The following is a 16476-nucleotide window of genomic DNA, read 5'->3' on the forward strand; positions in this document are numbered from 1 at the left end:
CCTTAGCTACATGCTCGATGCCGAGACACAGCTCCCAACCCTCACAAGTTAAAGGAGGAAAGCTTCACCTGCAAAACAGTTTGTAAAGGTTTCAGTTCCTAGTCCCCTGGCTCCAAGGCAGGGGGGCAGAGCAGGGGCTTGGCAGAGGGAAACGGCCCACTGCAGGGCAAGCAGGAAGCAGGAAGCACCCTTCCGTCTTTCGCTTTTATCCCACCCAGACTACAGGCCTGTTGCTTGGTGCCATTCATAGCCAGGTTGGGGCTCCTGTCTTCAGTAAATCCATTCAGCCACTCCCAGAAATATGCTAAACTAGTCAGTGGGCTAATCCAGTCTCTCACACCCTTAATCCAGTGTCACACACCCACGATCCAGCCACCTGTCTAAACCCCACCCTTAAGCACATGAGGCTTTGGAGGGACATCTAGCTAAAGCCATAACACATCCCCACCTCTCCAGCATACATTTGTGAGGACCCGCTATGTGCAGGATGCTGTTCTATGTTCTGTGGGCTGGTGGGGTAAAGCAAACCCTTTCTCTCTGTCTAGAGGGTGGAGAGATAAACCCAAATGTGTAGCGTTATGGTACTTGAGCAAAAATAAAGCTGATGAGGGTACAGAGAGAATCCCGGAGGGCACTTTGTAGGAGGACAGACTTCTTGAAAAGGTGGCATTTCAGCAGAGACTTTAATAATACCAGGTAAGATGTAATGATAAAGACATCTCAGCGTATCAGTTCTAAAGTAGGTTGGAATAGCTGCATTTCTAGGTAGGCACTTCGTGGCAATAGCTTTCCAGCCTTCAGAGTGATGAGGGTGCAGGAGTAGACAAAACATCACAGGCGACTGCTGCGCAGGTGGGGCGGCGAAGAACGTCAGCCGGATGGCAGCAGGGGCCTTCTACACCAGGCGCTCAGGCAGACAGCAGTGGTGGCCGTCTACTCCCAGGGCGCTGTGGTCTGGTCATCTACTCAGTCACTGCATATAGACAGCCGCATTGGACAGTTTTCCCACTGCTAGGACAAAATACCCAATATCCACAACATAAAGGAGGAGAGGTTTAACTTTTTTCTGGGTCAGGGGATTTAGTCCATGGCCAGCTTTGGGCAGAGACATCACTGGGGAAGGGCTGGGCGGAGAAAATCTGCTCTCCTCACAGGGGGCCAGGAAGCAGAGAGAGGGGAGGAGGGAGGCAGGGAGGCAGGGAGGAAGGGAGGCAGGGAGGAAGGGAGGAAGGGAGGCAGGGAGCGAGGGAGCTGGGCCCTCCCAAGGCACAGCCCCAGTGTGCTCGCTTCTGGCCAGGCCCCACCCCTGAACAGTACCTTCAGGCACGAACTCACCCATGAATCAATCCTCTGGTGAGGAGGATGCCTGTGATTCAGTCACCTTCCCAAATCCTCACCTCTGAGCACGTGAGCCTCTGGGGACACAGTGGATCGAAACCATAACCTCAGCCATGCTGTCTCACACCAGTATCTAGAGAGAGAATGCTGTGTCAGCGGAAGGGAGAATTCATTTTTCCAGGTGTTTGGAAAATGAACCGGGCAACGCTAAGGGCAGTCTCCACAGACATCACGTAGAGGCCCATCATGGAGGCCAATCTCCATCTCCAGAATCCGGATTATGTCACAAGGGTGAGCAACCCCGACGGCCCTGGGGCCCAGGTAGTCGCTATGGGACTCAGTTCTGCCCAGTAAGATGTGCGCAGAAATGTGGCAGAGACGTCTGGTGATGTTTTCCTTGCTCTTCCCAGACATATCCAAAATATCTGTTTACTATGTGATTCAACTGTATCACATTCTAGAACAGGTGCCTGATGAGTGAAGTTAAAATTTGAATGCTAGGGCTTGAGGGGCGAGCGAAGATCAGGCAGGGCACAAAACATCTGCAGGGCACTGACGCCATCACGGTGGGCATGAACCACTGAACATTGATCGAAGCTCACAGAGTGGCAGCGTGCGGTGGTGTGGGCCTGTCATCCCAGTTGCTTGGGAGGCTGAGGCAGGAGAGTTGCAAGTTCCAGGCCACCTGCTTAACTTCCTGAGATCTTATCTCAAAGCATAAAATGGTCTGGGGAGGTAGCTCAGTTGTACAGCACCCTTGCTTCCATCCTCACTGTTACCAAGAGAACACCCACAGAACATGCTGGAGAAAACCCAGTGGACACCATGGACATTGTGCAACAATGACAGGTCAGTGGAGGCTTGTTGGCTGTAACACACGTCCCACTGGTGCAGAATGTGGCCGGTGGGCCAGCTGGCGGTGCCCAGCGCTGGGCATACATAGAGACTATTTCCTGCTTGTGATGCTAAGCTCCTAGAAGGACCCATTGCTGTTCTCCATCAGATCTGGAATTTGATTCGCTTGTCTCTATTTAGGGTGACCAACTCATCCATTTGTCCAGAGTTTTCCTGGATTGAGCCCTATAAACCCCACATCCTAGACACCCCAACCCCAGGGAGTGGGGAACAATTGGTTGTCATGGTAACCACTTCACACACTCTACCTTGACAAAAAAACACCATGTTGTCTCTGTCATTAAACACAGTGGACACTTTTAGCCAGGGTCCTCTTGGCACCTCTCCTCATGCTCAAGGACTCGCTCTGCCAGATCCTCCTGCACCCTGGCTGCCCCTTCTCCATGCTCCTCTTTTTCCTTTTCTCCTATTAAATGTTTGCCTTCGGCTGGGCCCACAGCCCGTTTCACTTCACACCTCTTTCAGGAGTCTGCAGGGAGCGCACATTTATCCAGGGACTTTCATCCATCTTCCTAAGTGCAGCTCACCATCTTTATCCTGGAATCTCTCCTGGGCTCCAGACCTCCACTTTAGCTCTGCTGGGTCAAGATCTGGGTTGCAGATGGATGGGCCAGATGGATGTCCGTCCTCAGAGGCCAATAGAACAGCCCTTTGCTATCAGTATTTATAACAATGCTGGAAATAAACAGGGGCAGACAGCACAGGCTCCCTGGCCCTAAGATGCTGTGCTTGCAATGCAGGAAGAGAGACTGATCCTCTTTCACCTCCCACTAATTCAAGACAGAAAGCACCTTGCACAAGGCCCAAGGAAGGTGTCAGAAAGCTTCCAGAAGGGGAAAAGCTTGCATCCAGCTAGGAAGCCAAGTGTGCTTCTGAGCTGGGTAACTAAGCTGGGACGTGTGACTGAAGGGTAAGACAGGCAGTGACAGCTTGAGGGGCCTCCTAGAAGGTGGCATTTCTGCTTCCAGAAGCGGGGCCAGGACAGCCTGAAAATCTGGTTACCGGGCTGCCTGGTCAGATGTGTGCCCACACCTCAGAATGCGCCCTCACACATCAAGTTGGTAGGTAGAGATCACACATCACCACTTAGCTCAACGGTGACCACCATCGGTGGCAACAGTCACTTCTCAGTCTAAAATCGTTGGCGTCAGTTGAGTAAGCAAACCCAACAGGAGGAAACCACAGCCCTGTCTGCTGCTCTGGGACGAGCAGGCTTGCGGTGTCAGAGAGAAACAGCTTGGTAAACAGGCACTGCACCAGGGCCCCGGGGAGCAGCCTGATGCGCTTGGCTGGCTGTGTACCGCGTCCTGGCTCCAGTGCCCGCAGCGAAACGCGGTTCTAGCTGGTTCAAGCTGCTGTCGAGTGGGTTCCTGTCACTCACGGTGAACTCCAGCCTCGCTAGCTGAGGCCTAGAGAAAGCCTTCCACGCATCCAAGAACTTGTAGCGTAAATCCTCACCACAGAAACAAACAAGGGATGTCCTGTAGGTCATCGAAAACGGACCAGGTACATTTTCCCCATACAATGCGACACAGCAGGGAGAATCACTCAATGGGAGCCGTGCACCTCAGTGTGGGCGAATCGCAAAAACTAGTACTAGGCAAAATTAGGTTACTCACCGGGGAATGATTTCAGGTGCGACACAAAGTTCAAAAACAAGCTGCCGACACTAGTTAGGGACGCCATGTACAATGCCTATGTGGCTCCATACGAAGGGAAAGATTTGCAGGAATCTCAAGATATCACTTTTGCTCTAAGAAGACTGACCCTGCCCCCGACCATGCCTGGTGTCACCTGTTGCTTGCCCGCGTGCCTTTCCTCCGTTATAATCACCTAACACCGCCCCCCTCGGAACCACGGAGTGAGAAGGAGACCCGGTCTAGCGGCGGCAGACTCCCAGCACGTCCGTGACTGGTACTCAGGGGCCAATGCAGAGGGAAGGCAGGTCGGTGTGGAGGATGCTGCCACTCGCTGAGCTTAACCACACTCCAGTCTGCTCTGTCAGAACCCAAACTCCTTCCTAAGAAGAAACAGAAACGGCCCAGCTCAGCAACGCTGCGAGGGGCCTGGGATGTGTCCCCTTCCTTCTAGGCGCTGCCCGCACCACTGTGAACGACCTGGCTCACTCGGAGTCTAAGGAGCTCAGCGCAGTGCTCGGAGTGGGAGAAGCACCAGGGACAGTCTCAGGACTGTCCCTGCTTCCACGACACACAGGCGGAGAGCCTCGAAGCTTCCAGACAGTTTAACGTCCAAATCCCTACAAGAGAGGCAGAGTGGGTCCGTTCATTGTGTTGGGTCGAAACCGCCAGAATTTAGGTGCCTCTGGTCCAGTCCATTTCCTGTCCTTGGATACTTGGCTTTGAGCCTGGGTGGTCTTGTCATTTGTCTGCTTCCATCTCAGGCATTTTGTGCTCGGGACACTTGATTTCAAGGCTTGTTCATACAGGGGTGAAGAGCGGGGAGGCTTCGGGTCCTCATTAGGGGAAAACAAGCTAAGCGCCTCCTCCTAGAGCAGGGGAGCCGGAAGAGGGCCCTTCTCCCAGTAGCCTGGGGGAGGCGGGACCCAGCCCTTCGCAAGGGCGGCTCACGCCTGGGTCACCTGCCGGTGACGCACGGCACATCTTCCACCCACTGCTGCTTCGGTGCACGCTTGAGCCCTCAGAGAAGTCATCGCATCCTTTTTTGCAGACGAGAAAATGTGCCTGGCTTGTCTGAGACCAGCTTTGTGATAAAGGGCAGAGGGGGAGTTCACGTTCCGGGCTTAGTCACTGTAATGCTCCGCCCCCTCTTTCACATCCCACACAGGGGCGGGAACCGGGAACATTTCTCACGCCTGCGCTCAGGCCCCCAGCATAGCACGATACAGTCTGGCTCCTGGCGTGCACGTCTATCATCGGCAGAGCGTTGCACCCAGGTCCGGCCGGCTCCACTGTGCACACGACACGCTTTGTTACACACGGGGCCGTAACTCGACGGGCTTCTCCGTGCTGGCTTCACATCCGGGATTCCTTCTCCAAAAGTAATAGATGCCTATAGTTAGAACCAGCTTTAGTAACTGGCATAGTGTTTGCCTTCCTCATTCGGCTACTCACTGGGCGACCACTGGGAGGTGTGAGACAGGGAATGAAGGTGCCCGGAGATGCCCGCGCCCTCATCCCTGAGCCTGAGACGGCCTCATCTCCCACAGCAAACAGGACTCGGCTCCCCTGGTTCAGTGAAGGAGTTCAACACGGAAAGTGGACCACGGAGTATCTGGGAGGGGGGAGAAGCGACCCCAGAATGCTTGCAAAACGGGAGGTGGGTGGCCCCCGTCAGCCGAAGAACAAGTGGGGACAGAAGCAGAGGTCGGCATGGAGAAAGTGGAAACACCATGGGGACAGCGAATGCGGAGGATGCTGGAGGCTCTGGGAATGCCGAAGCAGCGCGGTCCTGTGGACCGTCGACCTGTGTTTCAGATTTCAGGCAGCACAGCTGTGGTGCGTTTTAAAAATATAATTATATAAATACATATTTTTAAAAATTTCAAGAGAATAAAAAATAGTAAAAAACCACTAAAATGATATATAATTTCATTAAACAAAATGATAGGAATTCAACAATGATTGCATATATTGTTACATAAATATGTGTTTATTACCTGCTGCAATGCAGAGTAAAAGTACTTGACTCATTGAGAATAATTGCAAGATGCCTCCTTGCATCCATTTTGGAGGAAGATGGAACATCAATTTGAATTAGAGAGGTCAGGTTTGGAGGTGCATGCATGTTACCCCAGTACTTGGAAGGCTGAGGCAGGAGGTTTACTGTGAGTTCAAGGCCAGCCTGAGCTACATAGTGAGACCTGTCTCAAAAAAGAAAAAAAAAAAATAAGGCATAGAAGTCCTCTGGGCTTGAGAATTAGAGTGGAGTTCGAATACTAACTGTACTAGACACAAGCAAGTGTGATAGGTAGTCCTATTTTTGACCCTGATTTGAATAAGAAGGCTGTAAAACAGACTCCTGGAGAATTCATAATACTTCAGATGTGATGGCCAGAGAGATAGCTCAGCAGATCAAGCGCCTGCCTAGGCGAGTGCACAGCATTCGACCCCGCCCCCACCCTCCTGCCGCATCCTCTCAAAAGCTCGGCTCATAGCAGTGCTGGCATTTTCTAAAGGAAAAATAGGCTCACCTGTACTTAATGCTGGGCTTGCTGCTGCACAGGAAGTCAGGAGGACAATGGCACACCCTAGGAACCTCTGGAAGGTGCCCTCTCCTGTTCATCCACAGAATTACCGAATCATCAAAACCCCAGCGGGCAAGGGACACTGCCTAGAGAACCTGAGCCACCGTGGGCTGTGGTTACTGAGCTCTGCTTCCAAGAGGGATGCGGGCACGCAGCATGCCTCGCTTCCCGGGGCTGCAGGCGGCCTTGCACTCAGCCAGGGACAAGGGGATATTTGCTGGCCTGCCGTCTGTTTCCCAGGAGCTGGGCCCAGGACTGGGAAGTTTGAGCACAGGCAGAGCTGAAAAGGCGATGACAGTTTCCTCACTGAGAAAGCTGCCTGCAAATGGTCCTCAGCCTCTGCAGCAGGACTAGTTGTCTCCTGATTCCAGTGATGTAATTGCTGAGGAAAGGGGCAGTGCTGCATGCTGCCTTGCTGACAAAAGGTTTTCCTGTGCACCGCTGGACAGGTAACGAGGCGGGATGACTGTGATGCCGAAGGCGCACAGCCGCTCACCTGCAGACCCACGTGAGCTCGTGCAAGCCGGCGGCGCGCACATCCCGAGCATTGCAATCACTTCATCAACACTTCCAGAATCAGGCCTGTTCTGGGCATTGCCACGGAGCCCGTCCTGCCGTTGGTGCTGAATGTCTGGTTCCTATTCTCTGGGTCAGCCCAGAGAGGCCATAAAATTTAAGTTCACCTTTTCCCCAAAGAACACACTGGCAGTGCCCCTCCCAGGCCTGCTCATTGCCGGCTGTAGTAGTCAACTTCCTGTCCAGCACTTGCAATTTAACCGAGGATCCGTTCGGCTTAGAGCTTCAGTGGGTTCCATCCCTGGTCTGCTGGATCCAAAGCAGAAGCAGCATGGAGGAAGGGCTCTGAGGAGTAGAGCTGATCACAGTGGCCTCATGGAGCAGAGCGAAGGGAGGACTGGGGACAAGGGTCATGCCTCCTCATAGACACTGGAGGCATGCCTCTCCTGGCCAGGCCCGGCCTCCTCACAGCACGTTCAGCTGTGAACTCACCAACGCATGGATGCACCATGGGAATGGAGCCCAGTGAGCCACCCACCTCCAAAATACCCCTCTGAACACATGAAGCTTTTAGGTGATATTTTAGATCTAAGCCAGGACCCACACCATTGTCACTTTCTTGTCACTGGGCCTGATGGGTCTGCACCCACGCTGTGGTCCACTGGGTCATCATGTTGGTGAGTCAGTAGGCACCGGGATCCCAGGACCAAGGAGCGGCTGGAGACTGACATCCCTCTTCCTGACCTGAGTTAACTGTGATTTTCCTGGCTGCCCCAAGCCTCCCCCAATCAGCGCCTGTTATGGTGCTGCCCCACCCATGTAAACTACAAAAGCTTCAAGCTCTGTCTCCTCTGAGGCCTCCAGCTTTTTCCTGCAGCTCTCCCACACAGAGCAATAAAGGATTTCTTTACTTTCACCTGCTACTCTTTCATGTCAGAGGAAAGAACCTTACAGAGCCAAAACACCCCGTGCACATCAAAGGAGCAGGGCTCAGACATCTCAGCGATGTCTGCAGAACCTGCACAGCAGAAGGAAGCTGCTGGTGTCATGGTGACCAGGAAGCAGAGTGAGAAGAAGGGAGGTGGGAGGAAGAGGAAGCCTTCTGGCTCCGGCCCAGCATCCGCCTCCCTGACCAGGGCCTAGGTCCCAACAGCAAGGCAGCTGTAATGCACTGTGCTTTGATTGTCTTCCAAAAGCCCCACCTGTGCTTGTGTGAGGCCCTTGGGACACCTGGCTACAAGTCACTGCCCGCCATGTACTAGGTCTTCCATAGGATTCACTTTAACAGGGACCCTGCCAAGGTCAGGGAGTGGCTTGGAGGCTACTCCAGCTAACACGCATCCTTACCTCCTCTCACCACCCAAGTCCCTCACTAACATATCCACAACTCCAGACTTTCTCTGATGACGAAACCTGGGCCACTCGTGCTTCCCAGACCTACAAAGCTCCAGGAATGTTTCACCAGGGAGCTCTGTTGTTCCACCCAGCGTACTTTGGACAATGTCCATCCAGAGACATGTGGAGACTAGAGCTGTCGGCTGTGGTCTGGACTGCACAGCTGCCCCGACGGGACCCCTTTTCTACCTTCTTCGACTTTTCATTTATTTAAAGCTGAACTCTAAGAGCCTGAAAACCGAGTCTCTTTTTACTCAGTCTTCCTTAAGTTCCATTGCACTTGACTTCCCTGAAGCTGTAAGAACAGGGCTGAAGGTGAAGGCAAACCCAAGCCGAGAAACTGAACAGGGCGGTCAGGGTCAGGTCAGGGTCAGCTCCTGGGAGAGGGCCCCCTCGTGAGCAGCGGAAATTGCTGAGGAATAGAGGAGTCCGTAGCATCCCCCCTCAGTGAGGCTCCCTGCCGAGCTCCCTCCTTCCTGCCACCTTGCACAGTCTTCCTGTGACCTGATGGCTAATTGTCCTGGCTGTTCTGGCCATGGACGCCGGCTAGGCCGTTTGGTTGGCATTTCCCAAGTGCCCACTCCATGCAAGGCACTGTTCTAGGTGCAGCGGTCAGAGAAGGCTGATGCAGTCCTGCCCTACCTACGGGGCATGCTCTATAAGGGGAGGAGGGTCTTCCCTGCTGGGACAAGCACCCTGCTGTGGCTTCCTGGGGAGGATTTCTCAAGGTGGGTTGGATTTAGGGCTGCCTCTTAGCCAGGCTCTGCACTAAGTGATGTGGCATGGTTGACACAATGTGAAGTTTAGCAGTTTAATGAAGCTACCCAGGTGCTCCGGGTGCTGGCCACCACAGGGCATTTAGGACAGTCAGTCTCTTCCCCAAGAGCCTCAGGAGACACAGGCAAGGGAGGCAGTGTGCCCAGGCACAGGCTCTGCTTCCACTGGTGGTGAGCCAGCTCCTGTGGTGCGGGCCTCCCGAGAGTCTCAGCTTCTCAATGTCCATGGCAACGCTTCCTGTGATTTGCAAAGACCTTTGGATTGTTTCCCTTTCTGCATGGAGACAGGAAGAGCAGGAGGTGTGACCCTGGCTTTCGAAAGCTAAGCTCTGCGGAAGCATAAAGGCTCCCTCAAGGTCGCCCGCTTCTCCTCCACACCCCTGCCTATGCACTCACCCTGGGGTGTCCGCAGCTTCCTAGCCTGCAGTTATAGAAGCGTTTACAGAAAGCTGGATAACAGAACACAGGGTTGGAGATGTCACTCTCTAGTTGACCAGTTTTTTTTTTTTTTTTTTCCAGTACTTAGGACAGGATCTACAGGGTCTACAGGGTCTCAATACATAGATCGGACTCATAGTGATTCTGTTTTCAGCCTTCCAAGGGCTGGGATTACAGGCACAGGCCACCATGCCCAGTCTCAATTACCTTTTCAGCGTGCCCCGCAGGCAGGGCCGGCCCAGCAGGTCAGGGATCGAACCCCTAGCTGCTGTGCTGTGCTTAAGCAGGCGCTTTAGTCCACTGAGCTATCTGGCCGGCCCTAGTTAACCAATTTTAATGACAAAGAAAGCCACATATTAGTGAACACTTGTTTGTTTCTTATAGTTGTTGAAGTTTGTGTGAGATTTTACTTCATTAATTTAAATTACTTGACACAGGCTGGCCTGATAGCTTAGCGGACTAAAGCGCCTGCATAGGCAGAGCCCAGCGGCCAGGGTTCGATCCCAGTGTGCTGTGTCGGCCCCACCCCCAGGGCACCCTGAGATGGTGACTGAGACTGGGCGTGAAGGCGCGCGCTTGGGAGGCTGAAAACAGGAGAATCACTACTAGGCTGATCTGTGTAGTGAGACCCTGTAGACCCTGTATTAAATACATTAAAAAAAAATACATTGACAACCTTTTGTCCCTGTGTGGTTGGGAGGCATATGTGCTCTCATAATGTTGTATGACCACCACAGCTGTCCAGTTCCAAAACCTCTGCGTCACCCTCCGAGATCCAGTGTTTTCTAACAAATGATTTATATACTCCCAGCTAATATCTGGAATTAAACTGGAGGTAACTATTCATGTGAGTTTGCATTAAAAGGAGACAGCTCAGGTGTGGGGCCGAGACTGAGTGGATTGACATCGCAGCTCCTGCGTTCTCCAGCCCTGTGTGTTTGCCCCGGGCCCTCACTCCTCTCGGTGGGAATAATGCGGGCTGTTCAGAGAGGGTGTAGTGAGCTGGGGAGATAATGGCTTTCGAGTGCCTCTTATGCGCTGAGAGCTCATCAGTCGCTGACGTGAAAGGAGGTGTTACGCACAGTATCCATGGCTGGAGACGTGTCAGAGCACACCACAAAAACCAGCCGAACCCGCGGGCTTCCGATTCCCGCAGACACTGAAATCACAGGTCTGAAGGCTTTCTAAAGTGCGGCATTTGAGATGACAAAATACTTCTAGGCTTGGCCCCTTTTCTTATTTTTAAAAGCCTTCCAGCCCACGCCCCCAAATCTTATATCCCATCTTCTTGACCAGAAGGGCTTTGTGTTTCCACAGCTGTACTGAGGAATCTTTGACATGCAACAGACTGCACACATTTTAAGGGTCCAGTGTAAGTTTTGAACTTTTATTCACAGGCAGGATGATAAAGTTCCACCCCAAAGTCTCTCTTTGCCCTTATGGGAATATCCCTCCCTTCCCTCTCCCTACCAACTGTGAAATGTTTGTGATGCCCCATATTTAGTATGGCGGTGACCAGAACATCCAGTATGGTATGGCTGAGATGCGGCGGCATCCACCTGAGGTCTAGAGCCTAAAGCAGTAACTCGGCCTGGCTGTAAAGTCCCTGCCCCGCAGCTCTAGGCTATTGATCCTTGTGTCAACTTGGGAAGTTAAAAAATGTAACAAAATGGGGGGAGCGTCACTTTGTACACTTTCTCATCCTCAGTAAGAGGAAGTCAGGGAGATGGGGAGACACAGGAGAGCCACACCACCCCTCCGCAGGGAATCACTGCCTACAGTACAAGGGAGGAAAAGCAGCATGGCTCCCCTTTGGCTCTTGTTGGTTTGTTGTCCTCTGCTGCAGTGAATTTTTGCCCCTGTGCCATGTGCCACCCTGCTCTGGAGCCAGCAGATTATGCTCGAAACCTCCACAAACTGAGCTAAATAAACCTTTCCTTTCTTTGTTTTGGGTGTCAGTTCAGTGAGAGAAAAGTAACTAAGATGGTGATGCCTATGCTAAAAATGTTTATTACAGTAAAGGCCGCGTGGCCTTAGTCCCCCTCAGATGGCCCTGTTACCCTGACACACGTCCTGCCGTTTTTGCCACTTTCTCTGGTGCATCTTGAAGTCCTCTTTCCTGCGGGTCTTTCTCAGGTGGGTTACAAAATATAGTGAAGGCTGCTTCCAGTGCCACCCAAAAGGAAGGGAAACTCGTGAAAATGTGACGCCGTGTCCTTGTCCACTGTATTCACCTGATCCGGCACCACACAACTTCCGGCTCCTCCGTAAAGTCAGAGTGACCTGAGAGGGGAACGCTTTGAATGGATGCAGGTCATCCAGGCAGCAGGGGACAGAACAGCTAGAGATGCTCGGAGAGAGTGACAGGAGAAGGAGACTCCTGCCCTGAGAGATATCTGGGCCGAGTTCATGTTCTCTAAAGCTGAAGAATGAATTTTAGCAACAGCGGAAGCTAAGAGCAGAATATATTGGGAGAAAGAAAGCTTCTGTCTGAGAGAGGGACAGACGGGGACCTGAGTGGGTTGCTCAGGACCCTGACTTTCCTTGGATTTTTTATAGAGCAAATCTATGTGTTGAGATGGGTCTGAGCTGGGAAACATGGGCACTCGTTAGGTGGGCATGAAGTGGGACAAAACTGTGGTCAACCAACAAGATCACACACACAACTACTCAGGTAAAATTGATTAAATCGGGATCAAATGGGGAAGCGAGACGTAGCGAGTGGACATGAATACAGGGCAGGGGCTTCCCCTGTAGGGGGCTGGGTTAGTGACTCTTCCTGGATTTTTCAAGATGACTAATAACTATTTAGAATATCCATCCCTGATGTCCATCTCTGGGAGTTGTGCGGTGTATTTGTTTTATCTTTTGTCTTGGGGTCCTGCCCGTAGGGCAGGCGGTGCCTGTCTCCCACAGTTGCAGGATGCCTCCTTTCAGGGCCCAGCCGGACTCACTGCCTGTAACATTCCTATCAAATTCAGCTGCCTGCAACAGAGGGCGCCAGAGCTGCTGCCGGGAGTGACCAGGACGTTGGGGCGAGTGTGCACTCCAAGTGGAGAGGCTTTGGAGGGGACTTACAGAAATGTGTCTTCTTCTGTAATAAAGTTTTAAAACTTTAAACGCTCGCCTAGTGTTCCACCACCCTTGGGATTGTTATCCAGCAAGCGTGGACCCACAACTTCTATGGAATGTGTGTGGCTCATCGTGGTAACCTCAGCAACCAGTGGAGACGGGAGGCAGCGCACGCGCCACAAATATTTGCTCAGTGAATGAACAGCCCTTTTGTCCTCTGCCTGGACACAGCGGTGCTGCAGATTTTTCTTCCAGGGTCTGCGATTGGTGCCCGGACAGGGAAGGGCTCAGCTGGAGTGGGTGGGGACATTTCCCTGAAGAAGAATTTGCCCGATGATGAAAAGGACTTGTAGGGGAAGCAGAGCTGGTGACTTGGGGACAGGCCAGGTGGCAATCTGGGAAGGAAGGGGACTCAAGGTTTGCCCCAGGACACATGGGTCTGCTGAGAAGGAGGGCTGGCTGTGGGGGGTGGCTGGGCAGGGTGTTGCAGGATGAAGAGGAGAGCGTGATGCACTAAGAGTTAGCATTCAGATGTGAGGAGCAGCGGGGAATCGCTCTGGGTTCCATGAGACGGGATAGGCTGGGTGTGGGCTCTGGCAACCTCAGATGGTAACTATTTGGCTTGAGAGGCCCTTTAGGGAGACCATAAAGTTAAAACGAAGTCTAGGGCGGGCCCTGACCCAATCTGATAGGAATCTTGTACAAGGAAAACTTTGACCATGCAATGCACCCACGCAGGAAAGCTGGAAGGGTGTGGCCGGAAGTCAGCACCTTCCAGCCAAGGGCAGAGGCCTCGGAGAAGCACCAAACTGCCAACCCCTGCATCTTGGGCTTCCAGCCTCCACAATGCTTAGGAAACACACCTGCAGTTATAAACCATGCAGCCAGGTACCGTGCTGAGCCCAGCAAACTGACCCAACATCCTGGCCCTGCCCGGCAGGTAGGAAGCTCTGGGAGTTTTGGTCCCCACCTAGGAGTCTGTTCTCTGTATAGTGTTACTGGATTTCCGGGGGCTACTTATAAAGGGGTTCATCTTGAGGGGCATATTTGGGGTCCCTGGGTGTGCAGAGAGGAGGATAATTCAGCCCCTTCCTCACATCCCCTCCTTTCTCCCTGGCTGCACTCAGGGGACCCTGGCTGACCCAGATGCGGGTCTCCGGAGCTCAGTGAAATGTTGACCTGGCTTGTGTTCATTTTGGAAGATATTTTTTGCTCACCTTTTTTCTACAGCTATGTTGTTTTTTAAAATGTGTTCGGAATTGCTTGAGACATCCAGCGCTTTTACCGATGAGGAGACAGCCCGGGAAGCAAACGTCGGATTCCGGCCTCTGGCTGGCTGGCCCCTCCCCTCCCTTCCCTCCCCTCCCTGCCCACATCTGTCACTGTGCTGAAGTTCAGACAACACTGGCGGAGTGGGGCTACACTGGTGAACCTTCGGGCCTCTTGATTTTGCTTCTGATTTTTAAAAGCACCAACTGATTCACCTGTGTCATCGCTGCAGTGGCAATTTCTGATATTGGCTGTTCGTGGGGACTGAGCCCTGAGGTCCAGGGCCAGGCCCCATGGCAGGAATTTGGGACGGGGACAGGGGCTCCACCTCGGCTGGACCTGCTTCAGTGTGGGCGTCCTCTGCCAGTGCCTTGTGTGACTCAGGGTCACAGGCTTCACTTCTAACTCTTTCATCATCCTGAGATGGGGACCCTTGTTCTCCTACTTCCCAGGTTCCCCAGGGCTCGCTGGAGGCTGCTGGCAGAGCTGAGCCATGACCCTGGAGCTTCACCAGCCTCACAGTGTGTTACCATTTTCATCTCAGCTTTGCTCCTGTTCCTGCAGGTTTGCGCTCTTGTCTCCTGACCTAACGTCCCAGAAATGCTGTCTCTCCCTCAGGTCATGGCCCGGGACAGTGGGGGATGGCCACCGACCATCGCCTCCTCACAGGCTGCCTTTGTGCCCTGCTGATTTCACAATGCAGCTGGGCTCCCCGAGCCAGGGTGGGCAGGGGGAGCAGCTCTGACTGCCCGGCTCAGACCCAGAAGAGGATGCTGACCCCCTGGGCACACAGCAGGGGTGCTGCACAGATCAGCCAGGGGCGCCAGGAGCAACCAAGCTGCCTTTGCCCCTGGATGTGCTCTGTCCAGAGTGCTCTCTGTCCTTCCTTCCCTTCCAGTCTTAAGGAGATTTTGTGTGGTCCAGGCACCCTGCTCATGGTGGGACATCAGCGGGGACAGGAGCAGTCTGCCTTGTGTTATGTAACAGTGCTCACAGCTGCCAGACGCAGGATCACCCTAGTGTCAGTAGTGGGTCTGTGGATACAGAAAACGGGCTCTGTATTTTTAGCATAGAGCGGAACACTGTTTAGCCTTTAAAAAGGAGAAAATCCTGTGACAGCTAAGGATGTTCTGTCAACAGAGAGAAAGACAAACGGTGCACGACTTTGCTCTGCATCCCTGACGCGTGCGCTGGCTGGCTGTCCTCCTCCCGCAAGTCCGCACCTCTGGTCCTGCCGTTGTCCTCCCCGTGGGTTCCTGTGCTGCAGCTGTGGCCCTCCACTCGTGCCGTCCAGAGTCTTTCTTCTTCCTGTTCTGGTTCCAGCTTCCAGGAAGCCTTCCCCGCCACACGCCACACACAGTGGCCTCCCCTATCTCTCAGTTTCTGTGGCTTCTGTGTTTTGTGGGGCTCTGCTTACCTTGGTGCCTTCCAGGGAGTGATGCTCATAGAGCCATGCGGGGTTTGCCCCTGTGTCCCCGGGGGCTCAGGGAGCAGCTGCAGATGCACAGCAATGCCCAGATTTTCAAAGAGCCTCATTTCTTTTGTGACAAATGTGATGTTGTCGACAGACCTTGTGACCCTCACCGCACACTTCACTTGTTCTGAGGAAGACGCTGCCCTGGAAGATTTGCTGGATCTGTGAAGTGCCAAGTGCGGCACTGGTAAATGTGATGCATCATGGGAGAGAAGGGAAGCAAAGACTCCATCTTAGAGCCCCTCTTTTGGAGTCCCTACAACACAGAGGGGGCAAAGTCCTGGGCCTTACACCTGTTGCTCCTCAAAAGCATGAGTTGTGTTTTCTTCTGAGACCATCAGAGATTTCAAAGTAGCTTGGGCTCAAGCCCATCAGTCTTCACTGGGGCCTACAACAACCGCCCAGCGGGTGGCTAAGGGCAAGACAAAGCTTGGCCTCATGGAGTGTCCTTTGCCTTGAAACTTTAGATGACCAGGTGTGTTCATCTTTGGGCTTTTTTTCGTTCTCTTTTGTCTTTTTGAGACAGGGTCTTTCTATGCAGTTCAGGCTGGCCTTGAAGTCATTTTGTAGTCCAGCTTAGCCTCGAACTCATAGCAATCTTCTTGCCTCAGCCTCCTGAGTGCTGGGATGACAGGTACGTGCCACCATCACACTTAGCATAAGGTATGACTCATGCTCCTCACCCCCATGGCACTGAACCCAGGGCCTTGCGTGCTGGGCCCAACTTCAGTTTTTAAAGTTGGTTGTCTTAGTTACTCTTCCCTCATTGCTCAGACAAATACCCGACACTCAAAATGAGGGAAGGAAATGTTTATTTAGCTCACAGTTACTGGAGGCTTCATAGTTTAAAACAGCCTGAGTTATGTAGCAAGATCTTGGCGCCTTATTTGCTCACGTAGAGGGTCAGTGCCTCTGTCTTCTCCAAACATCTCATCTCACCCCAAGACGGCCTCAATCTCAGACACTGCTGCCCCGTGCTACAGAGTCTGGAGGAGAGGCTGGGGCACCGCTGTGTCCAGGATGACCCTCTCCAGACTGCAGGCCTGGGGTGTAGCACA

The sequence above is a fragment of the Octodon degus genome, unplaced genomic scaffold (assembly GCF_000260255.1).
Source record: "Octodon degus isolate 3935 unplaced genomic scaffold, OctDeg1.0 scaffold00057, whole genome shotgun sequence".
Lineage (NCBI taxonomy): Eukaryota > Metazoa > Chordata > Mammalia > Rodentia > Octodontidae > Octodon > Octodon degus.